Source organism: Anolis sagrei, chromosome 1 (assembly GCF_037176765.1).
Source record: "Anolis sagrei isolate rAnoSag1 chromosome 1, rAnoSag1.mat, whole genome shotgun sequence".
Lineage (NCBI taxonomy): Eukaryota > Metazoa > Chordata > Lepidosauria > Squamata > Dactyloidae > Anolis > Anolis sagrei.
Genome location: NC_090021.1, coordinates 11,013,031 through 11,037,916, shown reverse-complemented (window position 1 = coordinate 11,037,916; position 24,886 = coordinate 11,013,031). Strand labels below are relative to the sequence as shown.

Below are 24,886 nucleotides of genomic sequence, written 5' to 3'. Positions count from 1 at the left end.
AGAGAACAAGTTTTATTGTTAACAGAACGTAATTGTTGCAGTTTTGAGAATTTGAACTTGGCACAAGGCTTGATGTTACAAAATGGCTGGTTTGAGATACATGCTTCTGATGATACAATTCTACAAACTTCTTCTTAGTGAAGTGCTTATACTACTTCAGAGTTCCCTATTGTGAATGTCCACACTGTTTGCCCTATACTCGGAACAAACCACTGATCACCAGTCTTTCCTTACTGGCAATCCTGAAAACCCCCTCTGTTAGATTCTTTTAACCTAAGCAATCTAACAAGGTAACACCTTCAGCTCTCTTGCTGAAGAAATATTCACAAATTCTAGGAACTACTGAATTCTCACAGCTTCACAACAGAGCCCTAACTGGCTATCCTCTTCCCCGGGTCTCTTCCACCGGACTGGAGCTTAACTGCCACTTTCAAACCTTTTCCTCCTTAAGCTCCGCCCACCTCCTCTGAGGCCTTGTCTTGTCACCATGGCAACCTATCCCTCACAGCTAGGCCATGGCAACAAATGTAAACCACAAATACAGTTTTAAACACATTATAAATAACACTTTATAATAAACATTATAAATACAGTCTAAACACATTATAAATAACACTTTATAATAAACACATCTTTACACATGCAAACACTCATTAGAAAGAAAATGAAGTTGGAGCTCCTGGTACAGCCGTACCAGCACACTGAGATTTTAACAGAACATCTGGGAAAGAAATTGAGTAGGTTCTTGAGGGTTTTTTCGGGCTATAGGGCCATGTTCTAGAGGCATTTCTCCTGACGTTTTGCCTGCATCTATGGCAAGCATCCTCAGAGGTAGTGAGGTCTGTTGGAATTAGGAAAATGGGTTTATATATCTGTGGAATGGCTGGGGTGGGGCAAAGAGCTCTACTGGAGCTAGGTGTGAATGTTTCAACTGACCACCTTCATTAGCATTTGAAGGCCTGGCTGAGCCTGGGAAAATCTTATGTTGAGAGATGTTAAGATGTGCCTGGTTGTTTCCTCTCTGCTGTTTTGCTGTTGTAATTTTAGAGTTTTTTAATACTGGTAGCCAGATTTTGTTCATTTTCATGGTCTCTTCCTTTCTGTTGATATTGTCCACATGTGGACAATTTCAACAGAAAGGAAGAGACCATGAAAATGAACAAAATCTGGCTACCAGGAAACAACCAGGCACATCTTAACACCTCTCAACATAAGATTTTCCCAGGCCCAGCCAGGCCTTCAAATGCTAATGAAGGTGGTCAGTTGAAACATTCACACCTAGCTCCAGCAGAGAAGAGCTCTTTGCCCCACCCCAGCCATTCCACAGATATATAAACCCATTGTCCTAATTCCAACAGACCTCACTACCTCTGAGGATGCTTGCCATAGATGCAGGTGAAACGTCAGGAGAAATGCCTTTAGAACATGGCCCTATAGCCCGAAAAAACCCACAAGAACCTAGTGATTCCAGCCATGAAAGCCTTCGACAATACACAGAAATGGAGTAGTTGGGGAAAGTAGGGGAGCATCTGGAATTGCATGGAACATATTCTCAAATGTTTATTTGGGAATGTTACATACCTACAGGAACATGTAGATTTTAGAATCATGGTTGGAAATGACTCAAGGGCCATGCCATCCAGTCAAATCCCATTCTGCTATGCAGGAAGGCACAAGCAAAGCAGTCCTGACAGATGGTCATCCAGTCTGTTTAAAAACCTCCCAAGGAGGCTTCGCTACTTTCCAAGGCAACTGATTCTGCTATCAAATAGGTCTTAATGTTTAGATGGATTTTTTTTCTTGTAGTATGAATCTATTGTTTTGTGTTCTAGTCTATGAAGCAGGAGAAATCAAGCTATCTCTCCTCAGTACGACTTCCTTTCAAATATGTGAACATGTCTATCATATCACCCTGGAATCTTCTTTCCTCTAAGCTAAATCTGGAGAGGCCCTGCTCTCGCTCCCGCCCCCTTCGCAGGCGCAATTGGTGGGGACAAGGGAGAGGGCCTTCTCTGTGATGGCTCCCCAACTCTGGAACTCACTACCCAAGTTGGCCCCTGACTCTGGAACTCACTCCCCAAAGATATCAGACAAGCCCCCACATTGGCAGTCTTTAGCCCTTGGTAACCACATATTGCTTTCTTTTTCTTGCCAGACGTCACCCAAAAATAGCACATGGGATACCCTGAGAGCAGTTAAAATCATTAGAAGAGCCCTGCTTTGGAAGAAATAGAAAATGGCCACATATTTGTTCTGTAATTTTCACTGTTCCTTGGAAGATACTAGACCTCTCAATTATAAGCCATATGGATGAAAGGGCATCTAATGCTACATCTCTCCTTGAAGACCTGGAAGTTCTTGCCTTACGACCAACTCTTCATTGTGGTATTTTCACCAGTGGAAGAATGAGAAATACATCTTGTGATCTGCCTGGATGAAAGTTTAAAAAAATATTACACATGAACTGATGGTGAATGATGTTCCCTCTGTTTATTTAGGTCTACGTCATCATAAAAACACAACAAGCTGTGTTATACAGAATCATAGAGTTGGAAGAGACCTTGTAGGTCATCCAGTCAACCCCCTGCCGAGAAGCAGAAAAATCACCTTCAAAGCACCCCCAATAGATGGCCATCCAGGCCCTGTTTAAAAGCTTCCAAAGAAGGAGCTTTCACCACACCATTGGTCCATCCGTTTCATTCTTTCTAGCTCAGACAAAAAGTTTGCTGGAGTTAGAATAATAACATTCTAAGACGGGAAGAGATCCCTGAGGCTATCCACTCCAACCCTTTCCATATACATTCAAGTTCAAAATAGACCTGTTTTGCCACTTTTAGCCATGGCTTGGATGGGGCCTGCTGAGTATTTTCAGATACCATAAGGCACCCCGCACCGGTTTCACCGGTGACTGCCAGTGCAATGGCACGGTCCCCATGGGCCATGTGAAGAGGTCTCTGTTTAATAACATCCAAAGACGGAGACTCCACAAGACTCCCAGACAGCATATTTCACTATCAAAAATGTCAAACATCCATCTTTACCTGATGAAGGTTTGGATAGTTTTTGATGCTACATAGAATATATGCTTTTTCGATAATCCTAATAAAAGTAATACTACAATATGGGCTTGGGATGTTTCCTCTGGTGGCACAGTGAGTTAAACCCTTGTGCCGACAGGATAGCAGACCAACAGGTTGGAGGTTCGAATCTGGGGAAAGCACAGTTGAGCTCCCTTTGTCAGCTCCAGCTCTCCCTACGGGGACATGAGCAATGCCTCCCACAAGGATGGTAAAACATCAAAACATCCAGGTGTCCCCTGGACCTTGCAGACATCCAATTCTCTCACACCAGAAGCAACTTGCAGTTTCTCAAGTCGCTCCTGACACACACAAAAAGCATAGCTACCTGTGCAGTTGTTTGAATAGATTATTAGTTGTTACGTTTGCCACCATATATTTGACCCTCATTTTGCAGTGTATGTGAAATCAAGGACAGACACAAGCATGATGCTCATTAGTTTATTGCTATTTGTTTATGTCTGAAGAATACTAGAACATGAACTGGCCCTTTATGAAGTGCTTGAAAGACAGACAGTTCTCGTGAGTTAAGGTGGTGAAAGCCATGCAAGTTCTGAGTTTGGCTTCTGCAGCAGTTAAACGAACATGGAAATGCCACACAAACAGAAAAGCATTGCAATCAAACTGCAGATTTTGTGCTTAGATGTGATGAATTCATAGGAAATCCCCGGAGTGATGATGAAGATTTCAGGGTTGATTTACTTCCAAGATGGGTGTAATGTTGATGGAAGTGGCTTAATCAAGATACAATGACATCTTTAGGCAATCGTCCTATAAAGGTTCAAAAGGAAGACATTAACTTTTTTGTGGTATAGCTACAGTAGCAGTTGACCAGCTATCAACTGGAACTGATCCATTCTTTGAATGATCTTAAATTTCAGGTTGACAATGTTGGTCCATACTTATCAACAAGAAATGGAACAAAGCTTTCATTTCCATTTGCAGATCATGTTCAATTGATATAATTATTCCCAGCATGGACACATTCCTGTAGCAACTTGTCAAGAAGTTTAAGAAGGCCAGCCTTGCATGAAGTTGCTATGGCATGGCTGTCTTGCAATTAGGTACAGCAGAAACATACCAGGGCGATTACCCTTGTGTTCATACCTCTCAGCATTGGTACAACTGTGCAGATTCACCAATCCATGGTCCTATAAGGATACTTGTGCTTATCCTCATAACTGCCCTTGTATAGTTCAACTAGTAGTAGTTTTACTAAAAAAAGTACAACTTCACAGTTACAGCTAAAGCAAATCAGTGAAATCTGTATTGAGAATAGCAAAATGGAGTGGGAGAGTGGGAAATGGGGACAATCACACAGGTAAGTGATGGGAATGTGGCTATGGAATGGTTTTCCTGTCAATACCAGGGGATGGATCCTTAACAGAGAGATGGCAAATTGGCAGTGGGATTTACATGGCGTTGTATGATAGCAACCATAACAGCTTTGTGTGATGAAGTTCTACTTCTAACACTGTATCTTGTTTCCTCACGGTGACTAAGTGAATTCTTTGGAGAAGTTCATAAAAGTACAAACTCACTGTTACAGTTCTACTTTGATGTCACTGATATTCCAGCTAGATGTCATTGCTGATAGTAGTTCCTAGCCTTACCTTCCCTAAATTTTAGTGTTGGTCAAAGTCAACCAAGCCAATTCTCATCTCCAAATTTTAAGGCTGAAAATTCTCATATAGGCATTGTGTGAATTATTTCCTTGGAAGGCAGCAAATGGTTACATGGCCACAATTTCGGAGAAATGAGCAGTGGATTTTGAATGGTGATGGGATGGACTACGTGACTGTGTATGTTTGTGTGTATACATAAAATGAAAGAGGGAGAGAGAACATCTCTTTGGAAACCCCCCAGCCCTCCAGCATGATTATGATTGGAATTTGACCATAGGATCACATTGGAGGATTTAATTTTTTTTAGAAAGAAAATCTCTTTCTGAAAAATTCAGCAATTACTAGAGGGGATATTTTAATTGAATCCACAACTAATCAGATCTGCAAATATGCGAGTCCACTGTATTCATCTTTCTTTTTGGAAAACAGGTACCTCCATACTTCTTGATTCACAGAAGAATGCTGAAGTTGGACAGTGATTTCATTTACTTGTTCTTATATGCCTTCATTTAACGGCACTCCATGCAATCATGCCGGCCACATGACCTTGGAGGTGTCTACGGACAACGCTGGCTCTTCGGCTTAGAAATGGAGATGAGCACCACACCCCAGAGTCAGACATGACTGGACTTAAAGTCAGGGGACTACCTTTACCTTTACCTATATGCCTTCAAGGCTTCTCTAGGTTGAAATTATCTTATTGTTTAACCTCAAAAAGAAAAGAGTCCAGGGCCACTATTGATAGTTCAAACTGAAAGAAACCCGTGGAATCAATAGATTTTAGGTAAACATTTAACTCACTATTCCACATTGGATAAGGCCATTAAATGATAAAGAACTATGATGTATGTGTAGTTTCAGTTTTGGACTAGGACCATGGAGACCAAAGTCCATTGGGTGACACTGTGCAAGTCAGACTCCCTCAGTATCTGAGTAGAGTGGTGAAAGACAATATGAATCCATCCACCTTGGGATAACTTAAATGAAGCTCCAATCTCTCTACTGTCTCCACCATGGCAAGCTTTTGGGCTTTTGGAATGCCTGGGTGGAGAAATTGTGGCAGCAACAGCAGCTATAGATGGCTGGCCTCCTCAAGCATCACTGGTGTTCCACCTCTCAATGGAATGACTCTCAGTGTGTCCATAGGTCATATCAAAATTCATAATTTTGGCCTCCAAATCTGCTCTTGTTGTATGAAGTCAATAAATATTTTAAACTGTTCTAAACTAATGTTCATACACTACCCTGAGAGCCCCAAATGCAATGTTAGATATAAATATCAAAAGAAAGAAAAAGAATAAAATTTTGCACTGGATGCAGTTACAAATAGACCAGTTCATCTCTCATAATGTGCATGACTAAGAGCAGAATATGGAGTACGATCATTGAGAGGTTTTCTCAGGGAAACTATGCAAGAACAACACAAACATTTAAAGCCTACCTAGGCAGACTACTTACTTTCTACAGCAGGGCATGAGTCCCCCATGGCAAGTTCCAGATGCGCTAAAAGTTACTGGGCACACACCCGTTTTGCAAAAGCCACCAGTGTTTCTGCATTGCAAAGTATCTTCAAGAGGAGGAGGTTGAGTGTAACCTAGCCACAGAATATAAAAAATTACCTTCTTGACATGAGGTCAATTCACAAACCAAAACAGATTAGTCATCATTGCAAGTGTTTATGATATGAGACAAGCTATTCCATGGTTGACAAACCTGCAATATGTAGTGTAAATCTCTACACAGGAGTTACACCTTACTTTTTTCTTTACAGTACTTCTAATGAATAGTTATACTGCACAACTAAACCAAGGTATCAAATGGGCTACTAAATACATGCTTGCATCAATGTGCAAAGCAAAATGTGAATTGATCTGTATCATTCTGCTTTCCATGCAAAACTCTGCTTTTACAACTATGAATAGAATGTGAGCCTTCTGCACAGGACAGAAATCCCTGATAGTTTTCGTAGAGGGACTTCTACATGTGCAAGCCATCAATAGGATTCAAATACATGAAGTGTCCAAAGGAACAGGAGCAATCTGATACATCATCCTCTTCTTTCTCTGCAGTTCTCTTAACATACATTGATGGTGAAAGATTATGTAGTGAGCTTGAATGTGGTATTATTGCCTTCTCTCATTATCTATACCTCTGTACTGTATCAGGTTGAATAAATATTATACACATAATAGATTTGGAAGAGACCACAGGGACAATCCAATCCATCCTCCTGGCATGAAAAATGTCCAATGCAAGCAGTCTTAATATATGACCATCCATCCAGCCTCTGATTATAGATTTCTAGAGAAGAAAGCTTCCTCATACTCAGAGGAAGTAGAATACATCAGTGTTTATTTATTTACTGTATTTGTATACCTTCTTTCTCAGCCTGAAGGCGACTGTTGAGTAGTTCTTACAATCAGGAATGTTTCCTATTTATTATTACTACATTGAGGATGGATATACACAAACCTCTTGTGTGGTGATAAATAATAATAATAATATTATTATTATTAATAATAATAATAATAGCAATAATAAACTTTATTTTGGGTTGTTGTAGGTTTTTTTGGCTATATGGCCATGTTCTAGAGGCATTTTCTCCTGACGTTTCGCCTGCATCTATGGCAAGCATCCTCAGAGGTAGTGAGGTGCTTGCCATATATGCAGGTGAAATGTCAGGAGAAAATGCCTCTAGAACATGGCCATATAGCCAAAAAAACCTACAACAACCCAGTGATTCCAGCCATGAAAGCCTTTGACAAAACTTTATTTTTATCCTGCCCAGTCTTCCTGGGGGGACTCAGGGCAATTTGCGAAAGAAACTTGGTAAACATTCAATACTGGCATATCATAACAAACAGATCAAATCATAAACAATAAAATAAACAACACCAGGTGTATTTATAGAATAACTCAAAAATAATAAAATTAGAAATTATATATATATTATAAACATTTAAGACATGTTTACTAATAGATCTAACAATAGTAAACAGTTAAAAAAGGTCGTGTCTGGGTCAGAGTGTTTAAGGTGCTGGCTGAATTAGAATTGTTATATTGCACAATTCCACAAGTTTAAAAGGACCTATATGGGTCTAGTTACCATCCACATCCACCACCCCCAACCGCCTCCCAATTCCCTTCCCGTAACATCCACCCCCATTCTTTTTGCCCTCCCAGGGATTCCCAGATCCCCACAATTAAGTTTTCTGAATCCTGTTTAGGCACAGGGATGCAGCCCAGGTCTTCATGGGGGTGTGTAAGCTGTGGCATATGGTCCTTGGGGAGACAGATGGGGTGCTTTTTTCTCATGATAGTGATGTGTCTCTATCCATGTTGGAAAAAGTCCTATAGTACCAAGATCCTATTGATTGACTTAAAATAGGTGGATTTCACATAAAAACAGAGCCTCAAGCTTGTCTAGTCCAAAGGTGTTGCCTGACCCACCCAGAACCAAGACCTAAACTAAAATAGCTTAACCCACCCTGAACCCAAAAAAGCTCCAAGACTCAAAAAAAAAAACCCTTGCAAAGGTAATGGTAAAACTCCCTGAACCCAAAAGACTACTAACAAAGGTGATGGTAAGAATACAGACACCCCCTGCTGTCTGTCTGCAAGACAGGGTGCAATAGAGGGCCAGTTGTGGCTTTTTTATCTGCTGCTGGCTTCAGATGAGATTGACCAGCTGTGGTGGGCACACAGTGTATGTTTGGTGAGGCTGGTCCCAAGCAGAAGTTCTAAAGTAGAGTTCTCACCTTCCGGCTGCCTTTGCTGTTCAGCTTAAATGAATGGATGAGTCTCACAACATTTAGTGAGGTGTTTAGCATTCTCTGATAGAGAGCATTAGCACCTCATCAAACTACAATTCCCATGAGTTGATAGGATGGAACTGTGTCAGTTAAAAAGATATCACAGTGCTATAATTATGTAGCATGTAGAAAAACTGAGTTTTCTTCTCAACCTCCTGATATCTGTACCATTGAAATCTATCACAATGAAATCAGTAGGGCAACATATATAATTGCACTCTAAAATATTACAGTAATTTTTCTAGTAATAGAACTCCTATTTGCATTCAGAGGTTTTTAGTTTTGTCACAGTCCACTCCAAGAAGTAGTCCTGGGGAGATGGGACTTTGAAGCCAATCATTGTAGACAATACTGAATAAGCTAAACCAATGGGTTGACTTGGAACAAAGAAATATCCTGAGTTGGATACTCTGAGCTTTTGAGGTGAGGCAAGTTAAACATCTCACTAAGACATTTCAGGTCTTCCTTTCCTCCTTATTCTACAATGGTGGTTGCCAAATCTTGATCTTCCAGGGTTTTGGGACATCAGCTCTCAGAATTCCTTTCTGTTGGCCAGTTTAATTGGAACTTCTGGAAGCTGAAGTTCAAAACACCTGGAAAATCAAAGTTTGGGAACCAATGCGCTAGACTATGTATCTTTCTATGAAGACAAAAAGACTGCTCATACCCAAATGCTTTTTCCAACTTACCTGGGCAAATCTGGAAGAGGAGGACAACCACAGCAAAGAAGAAGTAAAGGATTCTCATGATGGATGATGTGGTGAGCTTAGAACCTAGATGAAGAGAAGAATAGTCAGGCCAGAAGTTTTGAGGTGGATGAAGGCAGAGAAACGTTACATATTTATAGGGTTGAAATTGTTGTGAAATTGAAGTAATGAGGTCACTTGTCAATAAGTAACTGTCCTTAACCATTTGGAAAATTTGTCAGCCATAGCCTGTTAATTGCAAATTTCAAGTGATGTGACCAGTAAAGCAATGACGCAACGTGCATGGTGACAAATCCATTAACCTCTGCTTTATTATATAATTTGAAACACATCCAGATCACATAAAAATCCTTCTGCCTCCAACCACTAAGAGGTGGTGAGAAAATATTCACAAAACGAGGGAAATGTCATGAAAAACTGTCATAGGAGATTTTCCAGCTTTCCAGCTCTGCCCTTGGTGCTGCTGCTTATCTTGTTTGAGCTTGAATTTAATGAAATTTTTTGCTCCAAACTAGTCCTTTAATCTCTCTTAAGGCAAGAATGGACATAGTTCAACCCTTGAATCTCGCATTTGTTCCTCCTGAAGCCCCTAGATGAATGTAAATAATATACTGTAACACTCATTTTAGATATACAACTCCTGATTAGAACTGCAGTTAACCAGTCATGGTCAAAAATATAATTTTTGTGTTTTCTCTTCCCCAATCCTTTTCACCCCAACAGCACTCATTCTTTGGCCCCTGATCATACACATAGTTGTTCATAAATATTGTTGGTGTGTGTGTGTGTCAGGGTTCCAAAGAGATTCAGTTCCACTATAAAGAATCATATTTCACAATGTTTAACAAAACCAAATAACTCAAAGGAACACCTATATTGACCCTAATAGATAATTGATTGCAAGGATGCACTTGTTGTAGTGGGTGGGATCCCATGTGCCCAGTCAAATTAAGCCTAAAATGTTTATTAGCATGAAGACCAAATGTTACCATAAGAATTGTCATTTTGAATTCAGCTGAACCCATCAAATAGCTGGATAGGGGAGTGACAAAAATGCCAGTACTGTAGGCTAAACAGAGGGAGGCAATGACAAATTATTATAATATTTATTTATCATATTTATAAAGCATATATAAGTATTATTTTGGATAAGGAAAACCTGTTAACTTCATAGGGTCACTGTAAGTCAAAGAGGGAGGACCTGAGCTGACACACCAACCCCACCAGCTTATTGAAAAAGTGTGGGTGACCGAGAAAATCCCAGCAGATTTCAAGGATGCCACCATCATCACCCTCTTCAAAAAAGGGGAAAGAACAGACTGCAGAAACTATCGAGGTATCTCCCTTCTAACCTCCACTGGGAAAATCCTCACAAGAATCCTTGCAAACCACCTTCTGCCCCTCTCAGAAGATATCCTCCCAGAATCCCAGAACAGCTTCCACCCCCCAGAGGAACAGTGGACATGATCTTCACTGCACGACAGTTCCAAGAAAAATGCAGGGGAAAAAAAATCAGCCTCTGTACATGGCATTCATTGACCTTGCCAAAGGCATTTGACACAGTGAACCACAGCGCTCTCTGGACCATCCTCCAAAAAATTGGGTGTCCTAACAAATTTATGAACATTCTGTGGCTCCTCCATGATGGCATGATGGCAACAGTCTTGGACAGCAATGGCTCCCAAAGTGACCCATTTAAGGTGGAATCCGGTGTCAAACAGGGATGTGTTATTGCCCCAACCATATTCACCATCTTCATCACTATGATACTTCATCTTGTTGATGGGAAGCTTCCCACGAAGTGGAAATCATCTTCGGTCAGATGGCAAGCTGTTTAACCTCAGCAGACTGAAAGCCAAAACCAAGGTTACAACAACGTCTGTTATAGAACTCCAATATGCTGATGACAACGTCATCTGTGTGAATTCAGAAGAAGACCTACAAGCCACTCTAAACACCTTCACAGAAGCATACGAGAAGCTCAGCCTGTTATTGAACATCGAGAAAACCAAAGTGCTCTTCCAGCAGTCACCAGCCAATCCCTCCCCAATGCCAGCGATACAGCTTAATGGTGTAACATTAGAAAAATGTTGACCATTTCTGCTACCTTGACAGCCACCTCTCTACAAAAGTCAACATTGACATTAAATTCAACACTGCCTGAGCTCTGCGAGTGCAGCATTTTTCCAAATGAAGCAGAGAGTGTTTGTGGACCAGGACATCCATAGGGATACCAAGGTGCATGTTTATAAAGATATTGTCCTCCCAACCCTGCTATATGCCTGTGACACGTGGACTGTCTACAGACATCGCATGCAACTCCTGGAACAATTCCATCAGTGCTGCCTCTGGAAAATCCTGCAAATCTCTTGGGAAGACAAGTGGACAAACATCAGTTTGCTGGAAGAAGCAAAGACCAGCAGCATTGAAGCGATGGTCCTCTGCCATCAACTCCGCTGGGCCGGCCACGTTGTCCGGATGCCTGACTACCGACTCCCAAAGCAGCTGCTCTATTCTTAACTTAAGAATGGAAAACAGAACATTGGTGGACAGGAAAAGAGATTTAAAGATGGCCTCAAAGCCAACCTTAAATCTCTGGCAGAGACACTGAGACCTGGGAAGCCCTGGCCCTTGAGCGCTCCAGCTGGAGGTCAGCTGTGACCAGCAGTGCTGTAGAATTCGAGGAGGCACGAGTGGAGGGTGAAAGAGAGAAACGTGCCAGGAGGAAGGTGCATCAAGCCAACCCCGGCCGGGCCACCTTCCACCTGGAAACCAATGCCTTCACTGTGGGAGAAGATGCGGGTCAAGAATAGGGCTCCACAACAACCTACGAATCCACAAGGAAACCCATCATAAAAGACCATCTTACTCGTCCAATGAGGGATCGCCTAAGTAAAGTAAAACTCCCAAAAATCCCAGCTGGTTTACCAGTTGTTAGGATTTCTGGGAGTTGAAGGCCAAAACATCTGGGGAGCCACAGATTGAGAATCATTGCATTAGAGGTTGGCGGGGGTGGAAAATAGGATGAGTTCTCCCAGAACCCCACAGTGGTTGACATTCCTAAAAAGGAAGGTTGAAGATTTGTGGAGATGGGCTGAAATGTCAGAATAGAAGAAAAGAAATTTAGCAATCGTCTGTAGGGTCAGGTTGTTTCTTTTAAGTTGTTGAGAAAGTCAAGACACAATTTTGGATGATCTGTAAATATGATAAAACTCCTTGTGAAGTAGGAGGAAAATTCCATGGCTCTGTATTTTACGGGAGGTTATGCGGGTGACTGAACCCATTGCTTAATACATATAACTCAGATTGTAATAAATAACATGAACAACATCACAAGTTATGAAAAGGGATTCCATTAAAGCTGCAAAACTGCAATCTCTTCAGGCTAGAACATAGTTAATACTTAAATGTTCCAGGTTATGAACCACGCTGCTGATTTGGCCTCCAGCTATTTCTGTTCTTCTGTAGAAGTGTGTGAATTTGGCATTCAAGTGCAAACCTGACAGAGAGGAAATGCATTTTTGAACAGTAAAATAAACTCCATAAAACAAAACATACTCTAGTACAGTGGTTCTCAGCTTTCCTAATGCTGTGACCCCTTAAAACAGTTCCTCATGTGCTGATCCCCAAACATAAAATTATTTTTGTTACTACTTCATGATTTTGCTACTGTTATGAATCATAATGTAAATATCTGATATGTAGGATGTATTTTCATTCACTGGATCAAATTTGGCACAAATACCCAATATGTCCCAATTTGCATACTGGTGGGATTGGGCAGATTGATGTTGTTATTTGGGAATTGTAGTTACTGGGATTTATAGTTCACCTACAATCCAAGAGCATTCTGAACTCCACCGATGATGGAATTGAAACAAACTTGGCACAAGAACTCCCATGACCAACAGAAAATACTGGAAGGGTTTGGTGGGCATTCAACTTGAGTTTGGGAGTTGTAGTTTACCTACATCCAGAGAGCACTGTGGACTCAAGCAATGATGGATCTGGACCAAAATTGGCACAAATACTCAATATACCCAAATGTGAACACTGGTGGAGTTTGACATTTGGGAGTTGTAGTTGCTGGGACTTGTAGTTCACCTCAATCAAAGAGCATTCTGAACCCTACCAATGATAGAATTGGGCCAAACTTCCCACACAGATTCCCCATGTCCAATAGAAAATACTGTATTTTCTGATGGTATTTGGCGACCCCTTTGATACCTCCTTGCAACCCCCCCCCCCCAGGGTTTCTGACCCCCAGGTTGAGAAACATTGCTCTAATATCACTTGCCTAAAAGAACTTTGTGAATGCAGAAGATGCCTTCCTGGCCATCACCAGGCACCTTTGCCTGTCCTTTCTAGAATATGGCCATACAGCCTGAAAACCTGCAACAACCTGGTGATTCCGGCCATGAAAGCCTTCGACAATACATGAAAGAAGCTGTTTGGTGATTAATACAAGCTTTTCATTAACAGTATTTCTTAGGGCACTGCAAAACTGACTTTTTTGGAATGTACTATCAAAGATATGATTATGATTATTGCTAACATCCACTTTGTTTATTTAACTGTTGGTTATTTATTTATCGTGTCATCAGCAACCATTGTATTACAATTCTAACAGAGCAAAACAAACACAGAGATTAAAAAGAAAAAGAAAAAAAGAAAGAAAAAAACCCACACAGATTTTGTAAATTTGGTATTTGGTTAAATGTCCTTTGACCAGTATCTGGCCACTTGGAGTGCCTCTGGGGTTGCCGCAAGAAGGTCCTCCATTGTGCATGTGGCAGGGCTCAGGGTGCATTGCAGCAGGTGGTCAGTGGTTTGTTCTTCTCCGCACTCGCATGCCGAGGATTCCACCCTGTAGCCCCATTTCTTAAGATTGGCTCTGCATCTCGTGGTGCCAGAGCGCAATCTGTTCAGCGCCTTCCAAGTCGCCCAGTCTTCTGAATGCCCAGGGGGGAGTCTCTCATCTGGTATCAACCAGAGTCGACTGTTGGTCACATTCATGGAAAATGTATATAATTGTTTTGCTGATATGTGTTGTAAGTGTTTCTTATTTTAATGGTCTTTGTCTTATTTTGTAAGTAATTATACTGAAGAGAGAAAGAGGAATCAGCAAAAGAATTCTATTGCACTGATCAACACATTTTGGTGCCTCAAATATTAGTCCTCTTTCTGAATGTATTTGACCTACTGATTCCAAAAATAGTTCCAGTTTTCACATCTCAGTTTTTGAGATACAGAGCATGTGTCGTCTACCAGTCGCCATGAACTTGTCCATAGAAAGCCATGATAAACATATCTAATAAACTAGAGCTGTTGTAATCTATTCAATGCAATTTTCTGAATTAAGATTCCAAACAAACCCAGAGACAGGTCTAAAAATCAAGATACTAAGAATTTTATTTCTGTTGGACTATGTTATTTTTTTAATAAATGATTTATTTATGGCTTATATTCATAGCCGCTACTTAAACTGTCTGTCTTCAGATACTGTGCACATCTCTGTATGTGGAACCAACAAAAGAGAATGCCTGCATCCATCTTGCTTTCCTTCTGACCTGACTTGTGAGAACAAGATGACAACTGTTGATGAGAGAAAGCTAAGTGAGATGAAAAACACCAGTGTGATCCAACTGGATAAGTATGATCTTGCAAAAGTATTTCTATTTCCTTTGCATTTCCAAATGCACATTTTTATACATTTGTATTTTTGTATAAAAGATTAGACTACCCCCCCACCCCCCCACCCCCAACGTCATCTTAGCCCATAAGATAGCATGACCCATTGAATCTTTCATCTTTCAGATGCCAGGTGGCGTGCTGCCTGGGAAAGTCCATATCAGTCAAAACTTGTAAGTTTTTAATGTACCACAAGATTCATTTCTGTGTTTGTCATGGATCAGAAATTCGCAACTGAAATGACTAGAACCATCAGCTATTGGCATTTGCTATGGTTCATTTAACATGAAGGACACCATACCCTGGACCCAGTCTCCATTGCCATAGCAACCAAAAGGAGAGTTAGGAAGATTTGAGCAAAGTCCTCGGACCTAAGGTCAACATAATTCCTTCAACGCACTACAGAAGGATTGCATTGTCACTCATGCAGAACAGTGAGAATCTGGCAACGCATTGATAGGTGGAAATTTATTCAATTTAACAAACCATCACTGGATTCATTGGGAAACAGTGAACTCTGGGTAAATTCTGAATATGGCCTTATCAAGTAAAGAAAGTTTATTTTAAAAGAAAATTCAAAATTCAAAATATACAGAGAAGTGATGGGCTTTTCGTTGAAAAATATGTCAACTATATGTGTACAGTGGTACAAATTTTTGTACCACTTATCAGACACACTGTTGTGAGTGGAAGAGATATGTGTAACAACAACAACAGTAACAATACATTTTATTTGTTATCTGACTCACTCACAGCTCAACATGGGGGACAGCACAGTCATACCACCTGAATAAATCACACCACCATAATATACACATATTAAAATACACAGTACAAAGTGTATATCTATGTATGTCTGCATGTGTAACACATAATTCAGTGTGTAATATTGGCTAGCATCCAGTAGTAATGTCCAATGACGGAAGTCTATCTTTCATTGTATTGTTGAAGACTTTCATGGCCTCACAACCTCCGAGGATGCTTGCCATAGATGCAGGCGAAACGTCAGGAGAGAATGCCTCTAGAACATGGCCATATAGCCCAAAAAAACCTACAACGATGCTATCTTTCATTGTTGTAACCTACTTTTTTGTTCAATGTGGGGATCAAAATTCTATTCCAAGTTCCCCCAATCCCCACATTTCAGTGTGGTAATCCTCCAAGCCAACAGCCATTTCTGTGATGGTAAAGAATGGAAGAAGAAAGCAGTACCGTGCCCAGATAGGACAGAAAAGCTGAATTATTTTCTTCTTGTTATAGAATTAATTCATCTGACACCAACAAGGAAACATGATCTCAAGAAATTGGCAAACAAGCTTTCCTTGTTCTTAAGATAACATTTCAAGGACTTATTTGCTAACTTCTTTCTGGTAAGTTCCAGGGAGTTTCCCCAGTAATTTCCTCATCCACATTGACTAAATCCAGACTTAGCTGTTGTAAGATACATACTTGACACCTGTCCAAATAACATAACACTTCTCCTTTTCACCTGCTATTGAAGAACTGTTGGCTAAACTGATTCTACTCCTTCAGCCGTGCACTCTATTTAATAAGAGGGATTTCAGTGGAAAGAATTGTCTCTTGTTGGTGAGTCTAGATGTTTCATGTTATAGTCAAATTTATAGAATTGCCTGGCTTTGCTTAAACAGATCCTCTGCTATCGGACATTTTGCACCCATATCTCAGCATGTAGTAATTGAAGGTTTAAACTTCCCTTGTTCATATGCTTATTCTAGAAATCACATGCTTCATAGGGACATTTTAAGAAATCTTAGGAGAGAGACTTGATGTATGTTTTAACTCCATCTGAGTTGTATTTGACATGTATTTCTATCTAAATTTTAAGTTGTTTCTGGTCCCTGTCTTGGGGAAAATGGGATAAAGCAAGGCATAAGTAAAAGGGTATATTGACTGATGGGAATTTCCCACCTTCCAGTTGTATCTGCTCAGATTGCTTCTTTCTGCTCCATTGAAGGGAAAAGAGGGAAACGTTTCTCCTAGTTTCAGAGGCTGTACACACACAAACCAAAGCATAAGTGATATTTCCCCTGGCCAACAACAAATAGCTTACAATATGGTATATATGGTAAGAAAATGTTGCATGAATGAGCACATGAATCTGTAATGTGCCATAATTGAATTATTCTATCAGCATCCTCCTTAGATATACTTAATGTGCATATTTGGACAATTTTTCACCTTTTTCAGTCTGTTTTCTTTAAAGGGCATCAACAATGATTACCAATATCATAAGTCTTTGATGCCAGATCTCATCAGATTTCAGAAGCTAAGCAAGGACAATCCCAGGGCCCATCCAGGGATTTAATGCGGGAGTTTCCACAATTAAAAGGGGGCTGACCAGATGACGTTCCTGAGAAACACAAATTAATTCACTGCAAACCAGGAAAATCCTGCTGTGTGGTGAATTAATTTGTTAATGGGTTTATCTTGTGTTTTTTTTAGAAGGTGCAGGATGAACCCACTACTTTCTCTGTCTGGGCTGCTCCCTCAAAATTCTGGGCTTTTGAGGGGCAGTCCAGACAGTAGTCTCATGGTTTTCAGGGCTAAATTAGCCTGGAAAACCATGAGAACACAAATTCCCTCCCCAAAAGCTCTTTAAAAAAATAAAAAAACGTACCTGGCCTCCATTCGCTTGGTGCCAGGGCTCTCCTAGCACATAGGAATGAAGCACCAAGAGAAAGGGGAGGAGGAAGAAAATCACCCCCCCCCCATCCCCTTCTCCTGGCACATCATTCCTATGTGCCAGGAAAGCTCTGGTACCACGCAAATCGAGGCCAGGTAATTTCTTTTATTTTTTAAAAAGGCTTTTGGAGAGGAGGTGGGAGTAGCCAGGTGTTCTCCCAGAAAGTTTTGGGAGAACATCTGGACTCAGGAACATTCATGTGGATGGGGACCCAGGAACATTCACGTTTTTAAAACATGAATGTTCCCATGATAAAAAGCTGTTTGGAAGCGTCCTCAGTTTGTCAGTGGCAAACTTCACCGGAGAGTCTTCATAAAAGAGCAGCCAACTTGAAAGCATTCCCACACATACACACAAAAAAGCTTTCTGATTATAGAATCATATTGTTGCTAGTATGCATCTGACTTATCAAGACTTGAGGATTAAGTTACTATGGAGTTTTCTTGACAAAATTTGTTGAGAGGAGATTTTCCTTTGCCTTCCTCTGAAGTTAACAGTGTGTCTTGCCCCAAAGAAGTAATAATTAGCTTTTCCTTGTTCCAAAGGTGAAACATTTCATGATGGTGGGAAAATGCATGTTGATTTGCTATTATTCATATTATTTCAATTTAAAGTAACCTTTTTAAATTAAGAAGATTTGTGAATATTTGTTGCATTTCTTGAAGGTGTAGGTCTGACTGTTATACATTGTAGCAGCCTGGTGCAGAATTCAAAAACTTTTAATGGCTAAACATGTCTTTCCTATAGAGAACGTCTATCCATTTGTTCATCAACAATGAGGAGCCATCATCTACTGTTGATTGCTTTCTTCACAATACTCATGGTGACACCAGGTATGTATGTATGTATGTATGTATGTATAAATAAATAAATAAATAAATAAATAAATAAAATAGAGGCACAATACAAAGGGTGTGCAAAAAGTTGAATTGACTTTTGGGCTTCTCGTGCAGCATAGTTTTGTTGTTTAACTAGTAGACACAAAACAGATCTTTTGACACATCAGCCTCTGTTGCAGTGGTTCTCAACCTGTGGGTCCCAGGTGTTTTGGCCTACAACTCCCAGCCAGGTAACCAGCTGTTAGGAATTCTGGAAGTTGAAGGCCAAAACATCTGGGGACTCTCGGGCTGATAACCACTTCTCTATTGGATAAAGATCTTTCCATCAATCTGCTATTTCTTACCAGCTTTAAGGATTTCACAGCACTGCTGGTCACAGCTGACCTCCAGTTAGAGCTCTCAAGGGCCAGGGCTTCCCAGTTCTCGGTGTCTATGCCACAATTTTTAAAGTTGGCTTTGAGAGCATCTTTAAATCTCTTTTCCTGTCCACCAACATTACCTTTCTTATTCTTGAGTTGGTGTGTGGTAACTGAGTGCTTAGACTGTTGCATATAAGTTTGTAGTAACCTTGTGTTGAGTTGATGAGGGATAGACGTTGGTGGATGGAGAGGGAGCTTACATATACTGTAAATACTGCATTAGTATTTGCACTATTACTCCAAATTATGAAAGAAAAGCCTCCAGTTGGAACAAACAGCTTTGTGTCTGCATTTTGCTTTTGTTCCTGAAGAGACCACTCCACTGTAAGACGGTTCTGGCTCCCTAACAGGAGTGAAGAGTCCCTTCTGTTACCCAACAGGAAATTGCATGCTGATTTGAACCCCTGACAAGTTTCCCTGTTATTCACAGGTATTTCATTGGAAAGGAAGAGGAATAACCTAGAACAGTGATGGTGAACTGTTTGGAGAGGAAATGCTCAAATAGGGGAGGGCAGATTATTAAAATTCACAAACAATAATCCAAATAAGCTCACAGCCTTTATCACAAGGAAACCATAGCTCTCAATAGTTCCATTTAATCAGATTTTCTTTTTTGAAAAGAATGGTGGTGAACATTTCGTGTTTTAATTTGTACAGGAACATCTCCAGACACTCCACATGATGTATCCAGCTGTGAGATTAATGGAGGTTTCTGTTATCATGCTGCCAAGTGTCCCTCGTGCTTTGGTGAATATGGGACCTGCAACTTAGATGTGACTTGCTGTTTTAGGTAAGCTACCTTTCTTCAGGACGGATATCATAAAGTGGCATAAAGGCAGAATATGTAGCAAATATTCAGAAGGTGAACCAGATTCGGAACTGATCAGAAGTTGGAAGGAAAAGAAAGTGTGGATATGTTGGGTTGTTGTGTGTTTTCCAGGCTGTATGGCCATGTTCCAGAAGCATTCTCTCCCGACATTTTGCCTGCATCTATGGCTGGCATCCTCAGAGGTTGTGAGGAGACATCACAACCTCTGAGGATGCCTGCCATAGATGCAGGTGAAATGTCAGGAGAGAATGCTTCTGGAACATGGCCATATAGCCCAGAAAACACAAAACAACCCAGTGATTCTAGCCACAAAAGCCTTCGACAATACATGTGGATATTAGGGCTGGGCAACCATGGAAAAATTTGTTTCTAAACTCAATTCGTTTTTAGGGGGGTTTTGCGTTTCGATTTTTAAAAGAATTCCGAATTTTTTCTTTAAAAAAGTTTGAAATTTACGAAATTTCGGAAATTACGAAACAATAACGAAACAATTACGAATCAATTCGTTAATGGCGGACGCGACCGCGCAATACGCTAAAAAAAACCTCCAAATGGGACAGGGGGAACTTCTGAAGTTTCCCTCTCCCTCTGTTGTTGACTGTTGGTGTGATCATTATATTTTTTTTTCACTGATAAAACAAACAACAACTATAAAACTTGCACCAGACATGCGGAAATAATAACGAAACGATTTCAAAAAAATTACGAAACAATTACGAAACAAATTGAAAAATTCGTTTCGATTTTTAGTTGCTCCTGAATGGTTCAATATTGCTTCGTTATCAAAAAAAATAACGAATTAATAACGAATTATGAAATTAACGAACAAAACCGCCCAGCCCTAGAGGATATGTTTTCAGCTCCATTTTCTCCAGTGAACATTGTGCAGCTTAAATTCTTTCCTTCTTCAACATAAGTCCAATTTTAAATGTAATTTTAATTATATTTATTATATTTAAGTGTAATTTAGCCAAAATCTGCACAGTAGTATTTAATTGGTTTTTTAAATTGTATTGCTTTGTTTTAAAAAGTTATTGGATTGTGTGCTTGTTAGGTGTCTCAATTCCCCATGCAGAGAAAAGCAGGGTATAAATCATAGAATTGTAGAATAATAGAGTTGGAAGAGGCCACATGGGCCATCTATTCCAATGCCCTGCCATGCAGGAAAAGCACAAAGTATCCCTGACAGATGGTCATCTACCCCTGTTTAAAAGTTTCCAAGAAAAGAACTTTCACCACACTCTGAGGCAGAGAGTTCCACTGTTAAACAGTTCGTATGGTCAGGAAGTTATCCCTAATGCTCAGGTGGAATCTCCTTGATCATCAACTTCATCGCACCGGATTAGCCGAATGCTTGTTCAAACATCCATGTCTTCAGTCTTTTTCGAAATACCATCAGCGAGGAGGATGATCTTATCTCTATGGGGAGGGCATTCCAAAGCCGAGGGGCCACCACAGAAAAGGCCCTGTCTCTCGTTCCCGCCAGCCGCACCTGTGAAGCAGGTGGGATGGAGAGCAGGGCCTCCCCCGAAGATCTTAGGGTCCTGGTGGGCTGATAGGCCGAGATACATTCGGATAGATGGCTATCATGTCTCCTCTCAACCTTCTCTTCTGAAGTCTAAACATACCCAGTTCTTTAAGACACTCCTCATAGGGCATGGTCTCCAGACCTCTGATCATCTTAGTTGCCCTCTTCTGGACACCTTCCAGCTTGTCAATACCTCTTTTGAGCTGTGGTTCCCAAAAATGGACATAGTATTCCAGCTGAGTCTAACCACAGTGAAATAGCGAGGTACCACGACTTCCCTGGATCTAGACACTTTACTCCAATTTTTGCAGGCCAAAATCCCATTGCTTTTTTAGTTGCTGTTGGCTCATGTTCAATTAGTTGCCCATGAAGACTCCAAGATCTTTCTCAAATGGACTGTGAGCAAGCAAATAAATATGTTCAAATTGTAGAGGTGTTAAATACGTGGAGTCTATTTCCATCTCTCCCTCTCATGCACACATTCAAAAGTAGAATCCTTTATACAGCCATGTAACCATGCTGGAATGCAATGATTAGGGATGGGGTTAAAATAAGAATTGAGGTTGGGTTAGGGCTGGGTTAGAATTGCGTTACAGTTGGGCATGAGTTTGGGGTTGTGGTTAGGATGCAAAGATGGAAATGTTAAGTAAATGTAAATAGCTGCATCAACGAAAAAAGTCACAGCAGTAGTGAAAACTAATGATTCAGTAATAACCTGCTTGTTAAATTATCTAGAGAGAGCTGGCGTCCTGAATGTGAAGAAGCAACAAAACCTGTTAACACTTGGACTTCACCGCCTTCACCTCCAAAAACTGATGCTCCCCAGAAATCCCTCTGTAATTGACTAGATGACTAGAATAACATGCCTATTTGGGTTGCACAGCATGCTGACAGGTGAAAAATTCTGTATGACAAGAAGTCAAGTAGATATATCTTGATTCTTCTATTATTCCTCATCCTTGGCCTAATCTCCTTCTTGAGCTTTTTTTTATATATATAATTTTTTATTAGTAAATTTTCTTTATACAGCAATAAAAACGGCGAGAGTGATCATAGGGATGTACGAGGGGGAGGGAAAGGGGTGAGGGGGGTAGGGGAAAGGAAATAAAGGATATATATATATATATTAATATATATATATGGGGGAAGAGGGGGGTGGTACCTTCTTCCGTTTCTCTTCAAAGTGGGGTTTTCTGCTTGTATTTCTTCCTTCTTGAGTTGGGGCATTTCTTCGGATTTTCCCCGGTGGTGGATCAGTCCTTATTTTATGTATATCCTTATTGAGCTTTATAATACCTGTATTTTCTTATATATTTTCAGTCCCTACTTGGTATCAACCAGTTGAGATCTGTTGGCTGATGTTGGAGGAATGAGATTTGTGGACATTGTAGTGATTACTGGTTACTCCAAAAACATGTTATTCTATCTCCGGTTTGTAATAAATCACTGCATTCATACCAGTAATCTTTCTTTTGCCTAATAAGTCAGATGTTGTCTTCTGTTTACTGACATATTCTCAACCAAGATTCCATGGTTTTTTTTTTGTTTAAACCAGTGGTTCCTGGCTTTTTTTGACCAGGGGCCACTTTGACCAGGGACCACTTGACCAAGGACCACTTTGACCAATATTAATACCAAAAGGGTTACAAATCAGTTTTTGGTCAACTTCAGATTCATTTTGGAGTGCTGATTTAGAAAATTGCATTGGATAGACCACATCAGCTCTATTTTTTTACACAGAACATATGCCATGGCCAGTGACAGGGAAGGAGTGGCAGGTGGTGCAAAAGGAGTGGAAATAAATAAATAAAAGAAAATAAGGAGGAAGGAAGGCTCATGGACCAGATTTTCGTCCTCATGGCCCACTGGTGGTCCGTGGCCCTCAGGCTGCGTCCATACCTTGGGAGGGCTGACTTGGCCACGGTAGTACACGCTTTGGTTACATCCCGCTTAGATTACTGCAACGCTCTGTATGTGGGGTTGCCTTTGAAGACTGCCTGGAAGCTGCAGCAAGTCCAACATGCGGCAGCCAGATTACTAACGGGTGCTGGGTACAGGGAGCACACCACTCCGCTGTTACGCCAGCTCCACTGGCTGCCAATTAGCTTCCGAGCACAATTCAAAGTGCTGGTGTTGACCTATAAAGCCCTAAACGACTCCGGCCCTGTTTACCTCTCCGAATGTATTCTCCCCTACGAACCATCAAGATTACTAAGATCATCTGGAGAGGCCCTGCTCTCGGTCCCACCAGCCTCGCAAGCGCGGCTGGTGGGGACGAGGGACAGGGCCTTCTCGGTGGTGGCCCCACGACTCTGGAACTCTCTCCCTCTGGAGGCCAGAACCGCCCCATCCACCCTAACATTTAGGAAACGGGTGAAGACGTGGCTGTGGAGTCAGGCCTTCGAGGAATGAGACAACACCATAGGACTCTGGATGGAAGTGGATATAGATCCATCTTATTAGGACGACTGACCACTGGAGTTTTATATTTAGTGTTTTTAAAGTTGTTTTGTAATTTGTGATATATGATATTTTAATGAATGTATATGTTTTTATGGCTGTAAACCGGGCTGAGTCCCTCGACGAGGTTGAGAAGCTCGGTATACAGAACTGAAATAAATAAATAAATAAATAAATAATAAGAAACACTGGTTTAAACATATTGGTGTATGTTTCATTTTGGAACCCTGTGTGACCACATTTCTGTATACGAACCCACACGATCTCTTCGATCATCTACTTACGCTCCCACCTGCATTGCAAGCACGATTGATGGGGACAAGAGAGAGGGCCTTCTTGGTGGTGGCCCCTCGACTCTGGAACTCACTCCCTAAGGACATCAGGCATTCCCCATCTCTGGCAGTCTTCAGGAGGAGCTTGAAAACGTGGTTGTTCCAGAGTGCCTTCCCAGAATAACGAACCCTTAGCATTATGTCCCCCCAAAAAGCACTTTATATCGATTTAGGACTGATTGTATGTCTCTATCAACACCCTACCTCCTGTATCTTGTTCATGCCTTGGCTAATTCCCTTAAAATCCTGAAGGTTAAACATTTCTTTGAGCTCTACTTTTTCTTGCCTAATATGTTTCTTAGAGTCCAAGGTAATTGGGAACGTATGGAATGTGGGATGCCTTGACCTAGATAGGTTGCCCCTGATTATCAAGTTTGACCACTATTCATCAGATTGGGTGACCTGGCCTGTGTCCACTTGTTTATAGTTGGTCAGTATTTACTTCCTTAATGGTTCAGGTAGCCTCAGCCAGTGTCCAATGTTTAGTGTTTTGAGTAGCTCGATTAAAGGCATAAACGTGATTAATGTACTCGCTCAATCAAATAAGAGAAAGTATTTAGGCAACTAAGATGTCTAAATAAGTCAAGAGAAATTAGCATTATGATTGAACGTGTCTACAGAGTGAGATTGGTGCTGTAGGATTGACAATTGGGACATCTCTTGCTGTCATTCCTGGAATTCCAGGCAGGCTGATTGAAAGATAGACTTTCTAAGTTTGTATGCTCTTTTTGGTCTTTTGGAATTCAAAAATAACCCTTTGCCCATGGGAAACAAGAGGTAACAAAGGGTAAAGCTTTTGTTGATTTCTAGATTCTATTTGCTTATGTTTTGTATGTTTTTAATTAGGATTTTAAAGTTGAAGG

At 40.7% G+C, this 24,886-nt stretch overlaps 1 long non-coding RNA gene across 2 annotated transcripts; it reads left to right on the top strand.

Annotated features, from left to right (window-relative positions):
• Positions 1-16,376: 16,376 nt before the first annotated feature.
• On the top strand, positions 16,377-22,723 carry LOC132762143 (uncharacterized). 2 transcript variants are annotated; one of them, XR_010909018.1, is made up of 5 exons: positions 16,377-16,499; positions 18,364-18,449; positions 19,532-19,664; positions 21,967-22,125; positions 22,552-22,723. It is a non-coding gene; the product is annotated as an uncharacterized lncRNA (long non-coding RNA). The 2 variants fall into 2 exon arrangements; XR_009630114.2 differs by lacking the exon at positions 22,552-22,723 and having other exon boundaries at positions 21,967-22,286.
• Positions 22,724-24,886: the final 2,163 nt, after the last annotated feature.